The following is a 12,809-nucleotide window of genomic DNA, read 5'->3' as shown; positions in this document are numbered from 1 at the left end:
CAGGCCGACGCTCTATCCACTGAGCCCAACCGGTTAGGGCACGTGGCTTGTTTATAATTGGCAGGGATATCTCAGCTCTGGAGGCCTCCTGTGAGAAGCAATGGGTCCCAGCCCCACACTAGACCCCCAACCCAGGGATCCAGAGCTGGGAAGAGAAGTCCTCAGAGCTTCAGGATGTAAAAACCAGCAATGATTGTCACTGAGTGACATGGAGGCAGCTGGAGACCCAAGCGGTTCCTCTTAAAGGGCCAGCACAAGAACTTACAGGGTCCTGCTTCCTCTGAGCTCCAGGGGCAGGCGGTGGAATTGTGGGATCCAGGGACATACAAGGAAGTACTGGTTGTCTGGCATTAAGGCAGGAACTAAGGGTGGCTTTCCTCCAGACAGGCTGCTCCTAGGGTGTCATTGTTTCTGTGCTGTGAATTTCCCATCACATAGCTGCCTCGAAGACATATCTGAGGTTCCATCAGTGTGGTTCACACGGTTTGCTCTGCCCTGCTGATTCCCTGAGAACCCACCCCATCCAGATTGCAGCCCCACCCAAGCTGTTTGCAGCAGCCTTTCCATAGGAATGGCTTGTCCTGGCTCAGGCTTCAGACTCTCCTAAAATCTCTCAAACAAGCAGCAGCTGGCATCAGCGTGCCCCAAACCTATCAATAAGAGACCCAAGATCTGGCACTAGCACCAGCCTGCCCTGCTTCACAACTTGACTTTGCCTGGGCACTTCAATACCAAATACAAGTAGCAGCCATCTGCAGATCCCCCTGTAGCTCCTGCTTGGTGGCCCCAGGCAGTGGCTGACTCTACACCTCCCAGGAGGCCCTAGAGCCAGTGCACCCGGTGGACAGCTTTAGACCACACCAGATTACAACTCCACTAATTCAGGAAGTGGAGAAGCAGGAAGAGGAGGAGGAGGAGGAGGAGGAGGAGGAGGAGGAGGAGAGTAAAATATGAATAAAGCCATAGCCTGGTTGGCTCAGTGGATAGAGCAATGTCCTGCTGACTGAAGGATTCCAGGTTTGATTCTGGTCAGGGGCACATGCCTGGCTGGCAGGCATGCAGAAGGTGGCTGATCAGTGATTTTCTGTCATCATTGATGTTTCTCTCTCTCTCCTCCTTCCCCTCTGAGATCAATAAAAATAGAAACAAAATGATGGAAATACATACATATATATATATATATATATATATATATATATATATATATATATATCAACAATTGAATCTAAGAAATGAAATAAATGAACAAAGTACCTAATGACAACTTATAAAAAAAATAGAACCTGAGGCATGGAAACATGGAACAGAATGATGAAACTCAGAGGGAAGAGGGAGGGGAGAGTGGAAAGGGATGAATCAAAGAACTCATATGCATATGCATGACCTTTGGACACAGACAGGAGGGTGGTGAAGGCAAGGGTGGGGCACAAATGAGGTGTAAGATTCATATGGGGGTAAAAGGAGGACATCAGTAATACTCTCAACAGCAAAGATTTTTTTAAAGAAAGAAATTAGAAAAGGGAGATCAAAATCACCTAAAATCATGCAGAAGGAAGGAAAAATAAAGATGAACAGAGATTGATGAAATCAACAGAGAAAAATGATAGAAAACAACCAATGATGCCAACAGCTGAATCTTTGAAAAGATCAATAAAACTAACTCAATGCTAACAAGACTGCCAAAGAGACAAATGACCAATATCAGAAATTAATTAGGAGATATGAACACGTTCCCCAGTGCATTCTTATGAGACCGGCATTCTTTGTGCAGTCAGTACAGAGAAAGAGTAAACTACAGACCAGAATCTCTCGTTAACATATTTTCTAAAATCCTCAACAGAAGATTAGCCAATCCCACCAGCAATATAATAAAATTATACTACACCATGACCAAGCAGGAATTATCCCAACGACTCAAAGCTGATTCGACATTTTTAAATCATCCAGTGCAATCCACCAGGTGAACTGTGTAGAGAAGAGAAGTCACATGGTCATTAAAATGGACACAGAAAAGTGTGTGACAAAGCACAGCACTCATTCATGATCACACGCTTAGGGCACTTGGGATAAAGGCCCGTCCTCACTCTGGTCCTGGGACTCCTGTAGCTACTATCATACTCAATTGTGGGGAGTTAAATGATCCCCTCAGATGGGGACAAGGTCAGAAAGGTCCACTCTCACCACCTCTATTCACATGGTACTTGACTCTTTAACAAGAGCAAGAAGACGAGAAAAGTGCATGGAGACATTCCAATGTGAACCAACATACAAGGCGTCCCTCCTTGCAGGGGACATGTTCATCTATGAAGAGAAACCAGAAGAATCTGCTTCAGCATCACAGGTGAGTGTACAGAAACGGGGCTATTTGAGACGTATCCTCACTGCAGTGGCGCTGCCCCTGTGGGGCTGGCAAAGCAGCAGATAAGGGGACGGAACTGAGTTCTTGTGGGAAACCATCCTCAGAAACACAGCTTCTCCCAGAGGTGCAGCCTCCAGGAGGAACTGGGCAGCACACTGGTCCCCAGAGTTCACCCCAAATCCCCTGCTGACTGGAGGGGCCACGCGTGTTTGCTCATTGAGCTGAGCCCACAGAACATGACATCTCCCGCCTCTTTAGGACAGGAAGTAGGTTTGCACTGGGAGCCAGGAGCCCCCTGAAGCCTGGCTGCCCCCTTCCTCCCACAGAAGTGGGGAGAGGGGTGCCCCCTAGAGGTCACACTTCAGAGTGGGTTCCCAGGTCCCCAGAAAGCACGCTGGGAGTGAAGCTGGGGAGGCGCTCAGTGAGCTTTTAAACTGACATTGAACCCCACATGCGTGTTGAAGGGAAGGTGGGGGGAGGAAGTCCCTGTCTCCTCCTGGCACCTGGGAAAACGGACTTTTCCTCATTTAGGTTTGTATTCCCTCAGCCTCACGGAGCCCTGACCAGCTGGCTCAGGCGGGTCCCCCACAGCGAGGCCCAGCATCCGCCTGCAGGAGAGGGGGTCTGGATGGTTCTCCCTCTTTAAGTCTCTGGAGAGAGGTTCCGGCCCAGCTCCCCACGCACCCCTGTATCCTGGCCCCTGGAGCTGCCCTTCTGGGGGCCTCTCCATCCTGGTTCCCCTGGTTCTGGCAACACAGACAACCCCCAGGTCTGCTGTTCCCTGGCAGGACCCTGGATGCCTGCCAGCGGTGCGGGGCCTCCACAGTGTTAACTAGACATGGGGAGAGGGGCCCTACCCGTGTGGCTCAGTGGATAGAGCCTCAGCCTGCGGACTGAGGGGTCTCGGGTTTGATTCCTGTCATGGGCACGGACGTCCATTGCAAGCTCCCTCCATGCCTGCAAGAGGCACCTACTCACTGTGTCTCTATGGGCTCCCCCTCTCCCCTCCCTTCCACTTTCTCTAAAAATAAGAGGGAAATATCCTCGGGTGAGGATGAACACTACTAACTGAATAAAGAAATCTTTAAAAAATAGAAAGAAGGAAAGAAGTGGTAAGAGGTCACCCCAGAGCCCTCCCAGTGTTGCTCATTGGTTGAGCTTCGACCTATGAACCAAGAGGTCAGGGTTGGAGTCCTGGTCAGGGCACTTGCCTGAGCTGCTGCCTGGACCCCCAGTCGGAGGCATGCAGGAGACAACCAATCATTGATTCTCTCTCATCACTGATGTTTCCATCTCCCTCCCCTCCTTTCCTCTCTGAAATCAATAAAAATATATTTTAAAATAAGAATAAAAAATGAAAAGGAAGAGAGAAGGAAGGCTTCGTGGTGTCTGACCTGTCCATGCCCTCCCCCTCCCCAGCGTGATCGCACTTTCCAAGTGGTGGTGGCCGCCTTCCCAGAGGAACAAGGGACCACAGTCCCAGATTCCGGTGTCCGTCTGTCCTCACCCGGGGCTGTGGGAGGATGGACACAGGTGGCCGCTCTCCTCTGAGAAGGGAGGTGCTCACCTGCCCCCAAGGACGACATGGTGCCTCAACTCTTTCCCCAGTGTTTTGCTTCCAAGAGCCAACATATTCCTTTTTTATCTTTTTAAATCCTCACCCAAGGATATTTTTCCATTGCTTTTCAGAGAGAGAGAGGAAGGGAGGGAGGGTAAGAGGGAAACATTGATGTGAGAGAAACACATCAACTGGTTGCCTCCTGTACATGCCTTAAACAGGGCAAAGGCCAGGGAGGGGCCTGCAAGCCAGGTACAGGCCCTTGACAGGAATCAAACTCGAGACCCTTTGGTTCAAAGGTAACACTCTATCCAGTGAGTGAAACTAGCCATGGCCAGTACTCCATTTTAAATTTTAATTAACTAACTAATTAATTAATTAAATTAATAATTTTTATTGTTGAAAGTATCACATATTTCCACTTTTTCCAGCATCCTTGAGTCCTTTCCCATCAGGGGTCGCCCCTAGGATGACAAGGTCAGGCATGCTGCCCAGGGTCACAGCTGCACCTTATATGCACACTCCATGCAAATGGGGCTCTCGTCCTGCTCATAAAAGGGGGCCCTTTCCCAGCATGTGAGGGAGACACCTGGAACCCAAGCACCTGAGACAGGACCCCAGCGGCTCCACCATGGACTTGGTGCCAAGCTGCGTTTTCCTCCTGATCATTTCTCAAGGTCATTCTCAGGAGTGGGGAGCGCTGAGACCTGTGCCTGTGCCTGTTTGTGCTTCCATGCGATTCTAAGTCCCCCTGTGTCTCTGTGTTTGCAGGTGTCCAGTGTGAGGTGCAGCTGGTGGAGTCTGGGGGAGGCCTGGTGCAGCCTGGGGGGTCTCTGAGACTCTCCTGTGAAGCCTCTGGATTCACCTTCAGTGACTATGGCATGAATTGGGTCCGCCAGGCGACAAGGAAGGGGCTGGAGTGGGTGGCATACATTAGATATGGTGATGGAAGTACCAAATACTACGCCGACTCTGTGAAGGGCCGCTTCACCATCTCCAGAGACAACGCCAAGAACATGCTGTACCTGCAAATGAGCAGCCTGAGAGCCGTGTATTACTGTGCGAGTGACACAGTGAGGGGAAGTCAGTGTGAGCCCAGACACTAACCTCCCTGAGGAAACAGCAGGGCTGGGCTGCAGGGGGCTCTCAGGACACCAGGGGGCGCACGGGGCCCACAGCACAGAGAGCAGCCCCAGGAGCAGGGGCATGGGGAGGTGGAGGGAAGGGCCTTCCTGTTGGGCACAGGGATTTCCTCTCAAGCTCTCAGCTGCCTCCAGGGAGGGCTCCTGCTCTTTCTCTGAGGCTCTAATTTCCCGCTTTCTCACTGCAGACCCCAGAGGAGGAGGGAACACTGCTGCTGGCAGATGACATATGGGCAGTGAGGGGGACTCTCCTCACAACATGATACTGTTCATACAAAACACGAAGGCCTCGACCAAAAAACTACTGGATTTAAGAAACGAATTCGGTAATGTAGCAGGATAGGAAATTAACAGCGCAAAATCGATGGAAATTTTTACAACAATAACGAATTCTCAGAAAGGGGAACCAGACCAACAATCCCATTTACCATTGCATCAAAAACATTATGATACTTAAGAATAAACTTAGCCAAGCAGATAAAAGACTTGTACTCAGAAAAACACAGGAGGTTGAATAAAGAGATAGAGGAAGACATAAACAAGTGAAAAAGTATACTGTGATCATGGATTAGTAGAATTAACATCATTAAAATGTCCATATTACCCAAAGCACTCTACAGATTCAATGTAATCCCTGTTAAAATAGCAACAGCATATTTCACAGATCTACAACAAATACTCCACAAATTTATATGGAACCAAAAAAGATCCCACGTAGCCACAGCCATCTTTCGAAAGAAGAATAAGGGTGGAGGGTCACAATACCAGATATCGAATTATACTCCAAAGCCATAGTAATCAAAACAGCCTGGCACTGGCACTGGAACAGGCATATACATCCATGGAAGAGAACAGAGAACCCAGATTCTACCCAAGCCATTACACTCAATTAATATTTGACAAAGGAGGCAAGAGCATACAATGGAGTCAAAACAGTCCTTCAATAAATATTGTTGGGAAAATTGGACAGATAAATGAGCAACAAAATGAAACAATACACAAACATACATCATACACAGGAGTAAAGTCAAAATGGTTAAAAACTTAAATGTAAGTAGTGAAACCATAAAATTCCTAGAAGAAGCCATAGGCAGCAATAACTCAGACATCTCTCATAGCAATGTGTTTGCAGATACATCTCCCAGGACAAAGGAAACTAAGGAGAAAATAAACACATGGGGATACATCAGAATAAAAAGTGTCTGCACATTAAAGAAACCATCCACAAAATGAAAAGGGAGCCCACAGTATGGGAGAACATATTTGGGAAGGACACATGTGATGAAGGGTTATTGTCCAACATGTATAAGAAACCCACACAACTTAACCAAAGGAAGACAAGCAATCCAATTTAAAAATGGGCAAAGGACCTAAATACACACTTCTCCAAAGGGAACATACAGATGGCCAAGAGACATAGGAAAAATGCTCAGAGTCACTGACCATCAGAGAGATGCAAATTAAAGGACAGTGAGGTATCAGCTCACACCTGTCAGAATGGCGACCATCAACAAATCAACAAATGACAAGTGCTGGCGAGGGTGTGGAGCAAAGGGAACCCTCCTACTCTGCTGGTGGGAATGCAGGCAGGTGCAGCCACTATGAACACAGAATGGAGTTTCCTCAAAAAATTAAAGGTGGAACTGCCATTTCACCCAGTGATCCCACTTTTAGGAATATATGCTAAGGGACCCCAAACACCAATCAGAAACAATGTATGCACCCCTATGTTCATAGCAGCACAATTTTCAATAGCTAAGATCTGGAAACAGCCCAAATGCCCATGAGTAGCTGAGTGGATAAAAAGCTGTGGTACATTTATGCGATGGCATACGATGCAGCAGTAAAAGAGAAGGATCTCTTACCCTTTGGTCAGCGTGGAGGGATCTGGAGAGTATCATGCTAAGTGAAATAAGCCATTCCCAGAAAGACAAGTATCACATGATCTCACCCATGTGTGGAACCTAATGAACAAAATAAACTGATGAAGAAAATGGATCCAGAGACCTGGAAGTATGGAGCTGAATGGGGAATCTCAGAGGGAAGTCGTGGTAGGGTGGGTGGGTGGGAAGAGGTCAACCAACAAACTGGTAAGCATAGATGCTTAATTTAGGGACCCAGACAATAGGATGGTGAAGACCTGGGGCACCCAGGGGTGGGGTAGAAGATGTCAATGGGTTGAACTAAGGGGACATGAGTAATACCTTCAACAATAAAGAAAAAATAATTAGGACTTAGACCCTCAGACACCCCCTGAACATGGTCCCTGTGTCACCATCTTCTCTCAGGTGGGGTCAAGACCTCAGCTATGAAATACTCTGCCTCATGAATATGCAAAAGAGAGGAGGCAGAGGAGGTTAAATATGGGTAAGCCTGTGCCCTGAGGGCATCACCCACAGCCACACCCTCCCCTACAGAAGTGCTCCCAGCACAGCCCTCACCATGCACTGGAGCTGGAGAACCCTCCTCCTGGTGGCCATGGCGACAGGTAAAGGGCTCCCCTCCTGGTTAAGGAGGGTCCAGGGAGAGTCCAGGGGGATTCCACTCACTCCTGTCTCCTCCCACAGGTGTCCACTCCCAGGTGCAGCTGGTGCAGTCTGGGGCTGAGGTGAGGAAGCCTGGGGCCTCCGTGAAGGTCTCCTGTAAGGCTTCTGGATACACCTTCACCAGCTACTGGATGCACTGGGTGCGACAGGCCCCAGGACAGGGGCTTGAGTGGATGGGGAGGGTTAACCCTAATAATGGAAACACAAACTACGCACAGAAGTTCCAAGGCAGAGTCTCCATCACCGCAGACACGTCCACGAGCACAGCCTACATGGAGCTCAGTAACCTGAGAGCCGAGGACACGGCCGTGTATTACTGTGAGAGTGACACAGTGAAGGGAAGTCAGTGTGAGCCCAGACACTAACCTCCCTGAGGAGGCAGCAGGGCTGGGCTGCAGAGGGCACTCGGGATACCAGGGGGTGCTCGGGACCCACAGCAGAGAGTAGCCCCAGCAGCAGGGGCAGAAGGAGGTGGAGGGAAGGGCCTTCCTGTTGGGCACAGGGATTTCCTCTCAAGCTCTCAGCTGCCTCCAGGGAAGGCTCTTGCTCTTTCTCTGAGGCTCTCATTTCCCGCTTTCTCACTGCAGACCCCAGAGGAGGAGGTGACACTGCTGCTGGCAGATGACATATGGGCAGTGAGGGGGACTCTCCTCACAAACATGATACTGTACATAGAAAACCCGAAGGACTCGACCAAAAACCCACTCTATTTAAGAAAGGAATTTGGCAGAATAGGAAATTAACAGCCAAAAATCAATGCTATTTTTATCTACCAATAACTAATTCTCAGAAAGGGAAACCAAACCAACAATTCCATTTACCATTCCATCAAAAAATTATGATACTTAAGAATAAACTTAAGCACGCAGATAAAAGACTTGTACTCAGAAAAATACAGGAGGTTGAATGAAGAGATAGAGGAAGACATAAACAAGTGGAAAAATATACCGTGATCATGGATTGGTAGGATTAACATCATTAAAATGTCCATATTGCTCAAAGCACTCTACAGATTCAATATAATCCCTATTAAAATAGCAACAGCATAGAACAACCAAGATGGTAGCATAGGTGCTTGATGCCTCTCACAACCACATCGAAACTCCAACTAAAAGTCAGAACGAATATCATCCAGAACCACGGGAAAACTGCTTGAGTGGAAGTTCTACAACTAGAAGGAAAGAGAAAAGCGCATTGAGACTGGTAGGAGATGCTTAGGTGCGGAGATATGGAGGCACGAGTGAAATAGGCTGGCAACTGGGTGTGCTGTTTTTGTTTTTCATTCGGGAGGGAGATACAAGCTCCTGATTGCTCTGAACTCCAGTTCCAGGTGAGACTCTGGGGACCCAGACTCATATGGGGAGAATCTAAACCAGGGGTGGGCAACCTACGGCCCCTGGCCCGGATCCGGCTCGTTCGGCTGTTCTATCCGGCCCGCAGAGCCGAAAGAGCGGAGGGTTCTCTTGCTCTCCCCTCTGCTCCTTCACCAGCAGCAGTGTTAACATGGCAACGTCGGGAAACACTGCCGCAGCTCCTTCTTCTGAGTGGGTGGATGTATATCCGCCCATTCAGTAGAAGGAACAACCTCTCAATCTTCCAGAAGCTCCTTGTAATGCCCGCGAACGCGTCTCCCGACATCACCCTGGGAATGCGTAGACACGTTATCATGGTGATGTAGGGAGACACGCCCCTGGAGAGCACAGTATCAGAGCCTTTCTGAGGTAAGATTAAGAGCTCTACTCAAACACAATTTTTTCCTGTTCCCACATTCTGTACATCACAATGACTTGTTAATAAAACAACAAAGACCTTCAGCTTTTAGGGCTTGTATCCACTGCAGTTTTTTTTTCCCACTGCGGACGCGCGCAGCAGGGAAAAAGACACACAGAGGACATGTCATACTAGCCATGCTGCGGCTGCATTTTTTTGCTGATACAGATGCGGTATCAGTAACGCTACCGTGGCCACTAACCGCATGTGTTAGCAGCAAAACAAATGCATTTTGCGCTGCGTTTGCTTCTCCCCCTTGCGCCTGTAAAAATGCGTGCTACTGGGCATTTGTGTTAACATGCTCCACTGCACATTAGCATCAACGCAAACATGTTGGAAACCTGTGTACCCTGCATTAACCCTAGCTGCACTGCATTGCAGTACTGCACCACACTGCAACGGCAGCACGGCTAGTGTGAACGAACCCTAATTCAGTGGGTTGAACAAAAAGATTGTATAGAAATGTGATGAACTAAAGATTTTATTACAAAATCGCTTAATTTCAGGGTTTCAGAAGTAATTGGACAAATGAAAAACTGAAGATCAAATGTTCATATCTAATACTTGGATGAAACCCTTTCCTGGTAATGACAGCCTGAAGTCTTGTACTTATGGACATCACCAGATGCTGGGTTTTCTCCTTTGTAATGCTCTGCCAGGCTGTCCCAGGAGGGGTATATATATAAATATCTTGCCATTTCCAGCTTTTAATAAGAAAAACTGTTGCAATGGGCATTTAAAAGTGGCACTTGGCTGTTTTTATAGAGTCCAGTGGCTGCAATCTGACATTGATAATGGGCTCTTTCACACTATGTGCACTGCGGCTGTTTTTTGCCAGTAACGGAAGTGCTAGTGGTAACTACTGGTTACCCATGTTTTGCACTGCCCTAACACCTCCCATACAAGTGTGTCTGGAAGACACAGCAATGTGCAGCTATGTGTGTTACCATAAACAAAGGGCCTGTGTGAAAGATACACAGGTTTCCTATGGAGGAAAGGTGTTGTTCTCTATGGTCAGGGTGTGCCTCTGTCCCATGTCTGAACTTTTTCAGATGATTTTGTAATATATATATATTTTTAGAAGACCAAAAATGTTATAGTAGAGCAAATTTAATCACTTGTTTTTATACTTTACTGTCTTATTTTAGTAAAGAATTTAATAAGAGAATGGTACTGTTGGTTTTAGCCCAATATTAAACATGAGTGGACCAAAGAAAAGGAAAGTGGACAGTGAATGCCGAGTGTTTAAGAGGGAGTGGACAACAAAATATTTTTTCTCCGAAGTCCGATCAATGCCGGTATGTCTGATATGCCAGGAAACACTTGCAGTCTTCAAAGAGTACAATCTCAGCCGTCACTTTGCCACAAAGCATGGCAACTATGCTAGCAAGCAGTCACCTCAAGAACGGGAGGCTACTGCACAGAGGTTGATGGCTAAATTACAGGCTCAGCAAAATGTCTTTCACAGACAAACTGCAATTCAAGAGACAACTACCAAAGCAAGTTTTATGCTATCATTCAAATTAGCAAAAGCTAGCAAACCTCTCTCTGAAGGCGAGTTTTTGAAAGAATGTATGATAGAGACAGCAGGTCTCTTGTGTCCAGAGAGCAAAGGCAAATTTGAAAAACTCAGCTTATCGCGCAGGACAGTGATTCGTCGAGTGGAACTGATTGATGAAGACTTGGCCAGCAAGTTAAATAGTAAGGCAGAGTTCTTTAAGTTTTATTCACTAGCATTGGATGAAAGTAATGACGTAAAGGACACTGCTCAGCTCTTAATTTTTATCCGAGGGATTAGTGACAATTTTGAAATTACGGAGGAGTTTTTAGCCATGGAGCCACCGAAAGGAAAAACACGGGGAGAGGACTTGTATGACCAGGTGTCTACTGTCATCGAGAAAATGAAGCTACCCTGGAGTAAACTTGCTAATGTCACGACAGATGGATCTCCAAATTTAACTGGAAAAAATGTTGGACTGCTAAAAAGAATTCAGGATAAAGTGAAAGAGGAGAACCCTAACCAAGATGTTATTTTTCTTCACTGTATTATTCACCAGGAATCATTGTGCAAGTCTATATTACAACTTAATCATGTTGTCAATCCAGTCGTAAAGCTTGTTAATTTCATTCTTGCAAAGGGACTTCAGCACCGTCAGTTTATTAAGTTTCTGGAGGAAACTGATGCGGATCACCACGACTTACTTTACCACTCTCGTGTCCACTGGTTGAGTTTGGGCAAAGTTTTCCAACGAGTGTGGGAGCTCAAAGAAGAGATTGGTTCATTTTTGAAATTAAAGGGGAAGTCTGACGAATTTACTGAGCTGAGTGACAAGAATTGGCTGTGTGACTTTGCATTTGCTGTAGATATATTTTCACATTTGAATGAGCTAAATGTGAAGCTACAGGGAAAAGATCAGTATGTACATGACATGTACACTAATGTGAAAGCCTTTAAATCGAAGCTGATTTTCTTTTCCAGACAAATTTCAGACAAAAGTCTTCACTCATTTTGCCACACTAGCCACACAGAAGGAGACCATCCAAAACGTGAAGAAATATAGCAAATCACTGGATGACCTGCATGCAGAATTCTGTCATCGGTTTTCTGATGTTGAAAAAATTGACCAGTCACTTCAACTGGTGGCCTGTCCTTTGTCACAACCCTGAAACAGCACCAGAAAAGGTGCAACTGGAACTCATCGATCTTCAGTCTGACTTTGTCCTAAAGGAGAAATTCAGCTCTCTTGAACTAAGAGACTTTTATGCTTCACTTAATGAAGCCACTTTTCCAAACATCCGGAGGATGGCACAGAAGATACTGGTGCTGTTTGGGTCAACCTATGTTTGTGAGCAGACATTTAGCATCATGAACATCAACAAAGCCCCTCACAGATCCAGCTTAACTGACGAACACCTCAGATCTATCCTGAGAATAGCCACAACAAAACTAACTCCAGACTTTGATGCATTAGCTAAAAAAGGAGACCAACAACACTGTTCCCACTGAAGTTGATGTTTTAAAGACCCAAAACCTTTCAACCCAGTCTACATTGCCATCTACATCTACGTCCCGGGCATAATTTGGAAGTTGCACTAAAGAAAATGTTTAATTTACTGTTTACACATTTTGTTCTTTTCTATTTGTTTTAGTTTTAAATTATTTTATTATATTTAAGTTTAATTTGAAAGGCTTTTGTACCTTTCCTTTGTTAGGCAATTTTATTTTGCCTTTGCCATCTTCAATATAAAGTATGTTATTGTGCTATGATTCCTCCATTTTTTGAAGTTTCAAATTATAATAATTAGTGTTTACATTCTTCTTGTTAAAATGTTTGAAATGAATAACACTATTGAAATAAAAAAAAAAAAAGACCGTACCCTTTTATGTAATGATGTTTACTTTGAATTTATATTAGTTCACACAAACACTCCAT

This window comes from Plecotus auritus (assembly GCF_963455305.1).
Source record: "Plecotus auritus genome assembly, chromosome: 1".
Classification (NCBI taxonomy): domain Eukaryota; kingdom Metazoa; phylum Chordata; class Mammalia; order Chiroptera; family Vespertilionidae; genus Plecotus; species Plecotus auritus.
Note: the sequence above shows the minus strand (reverse complement) of the source record.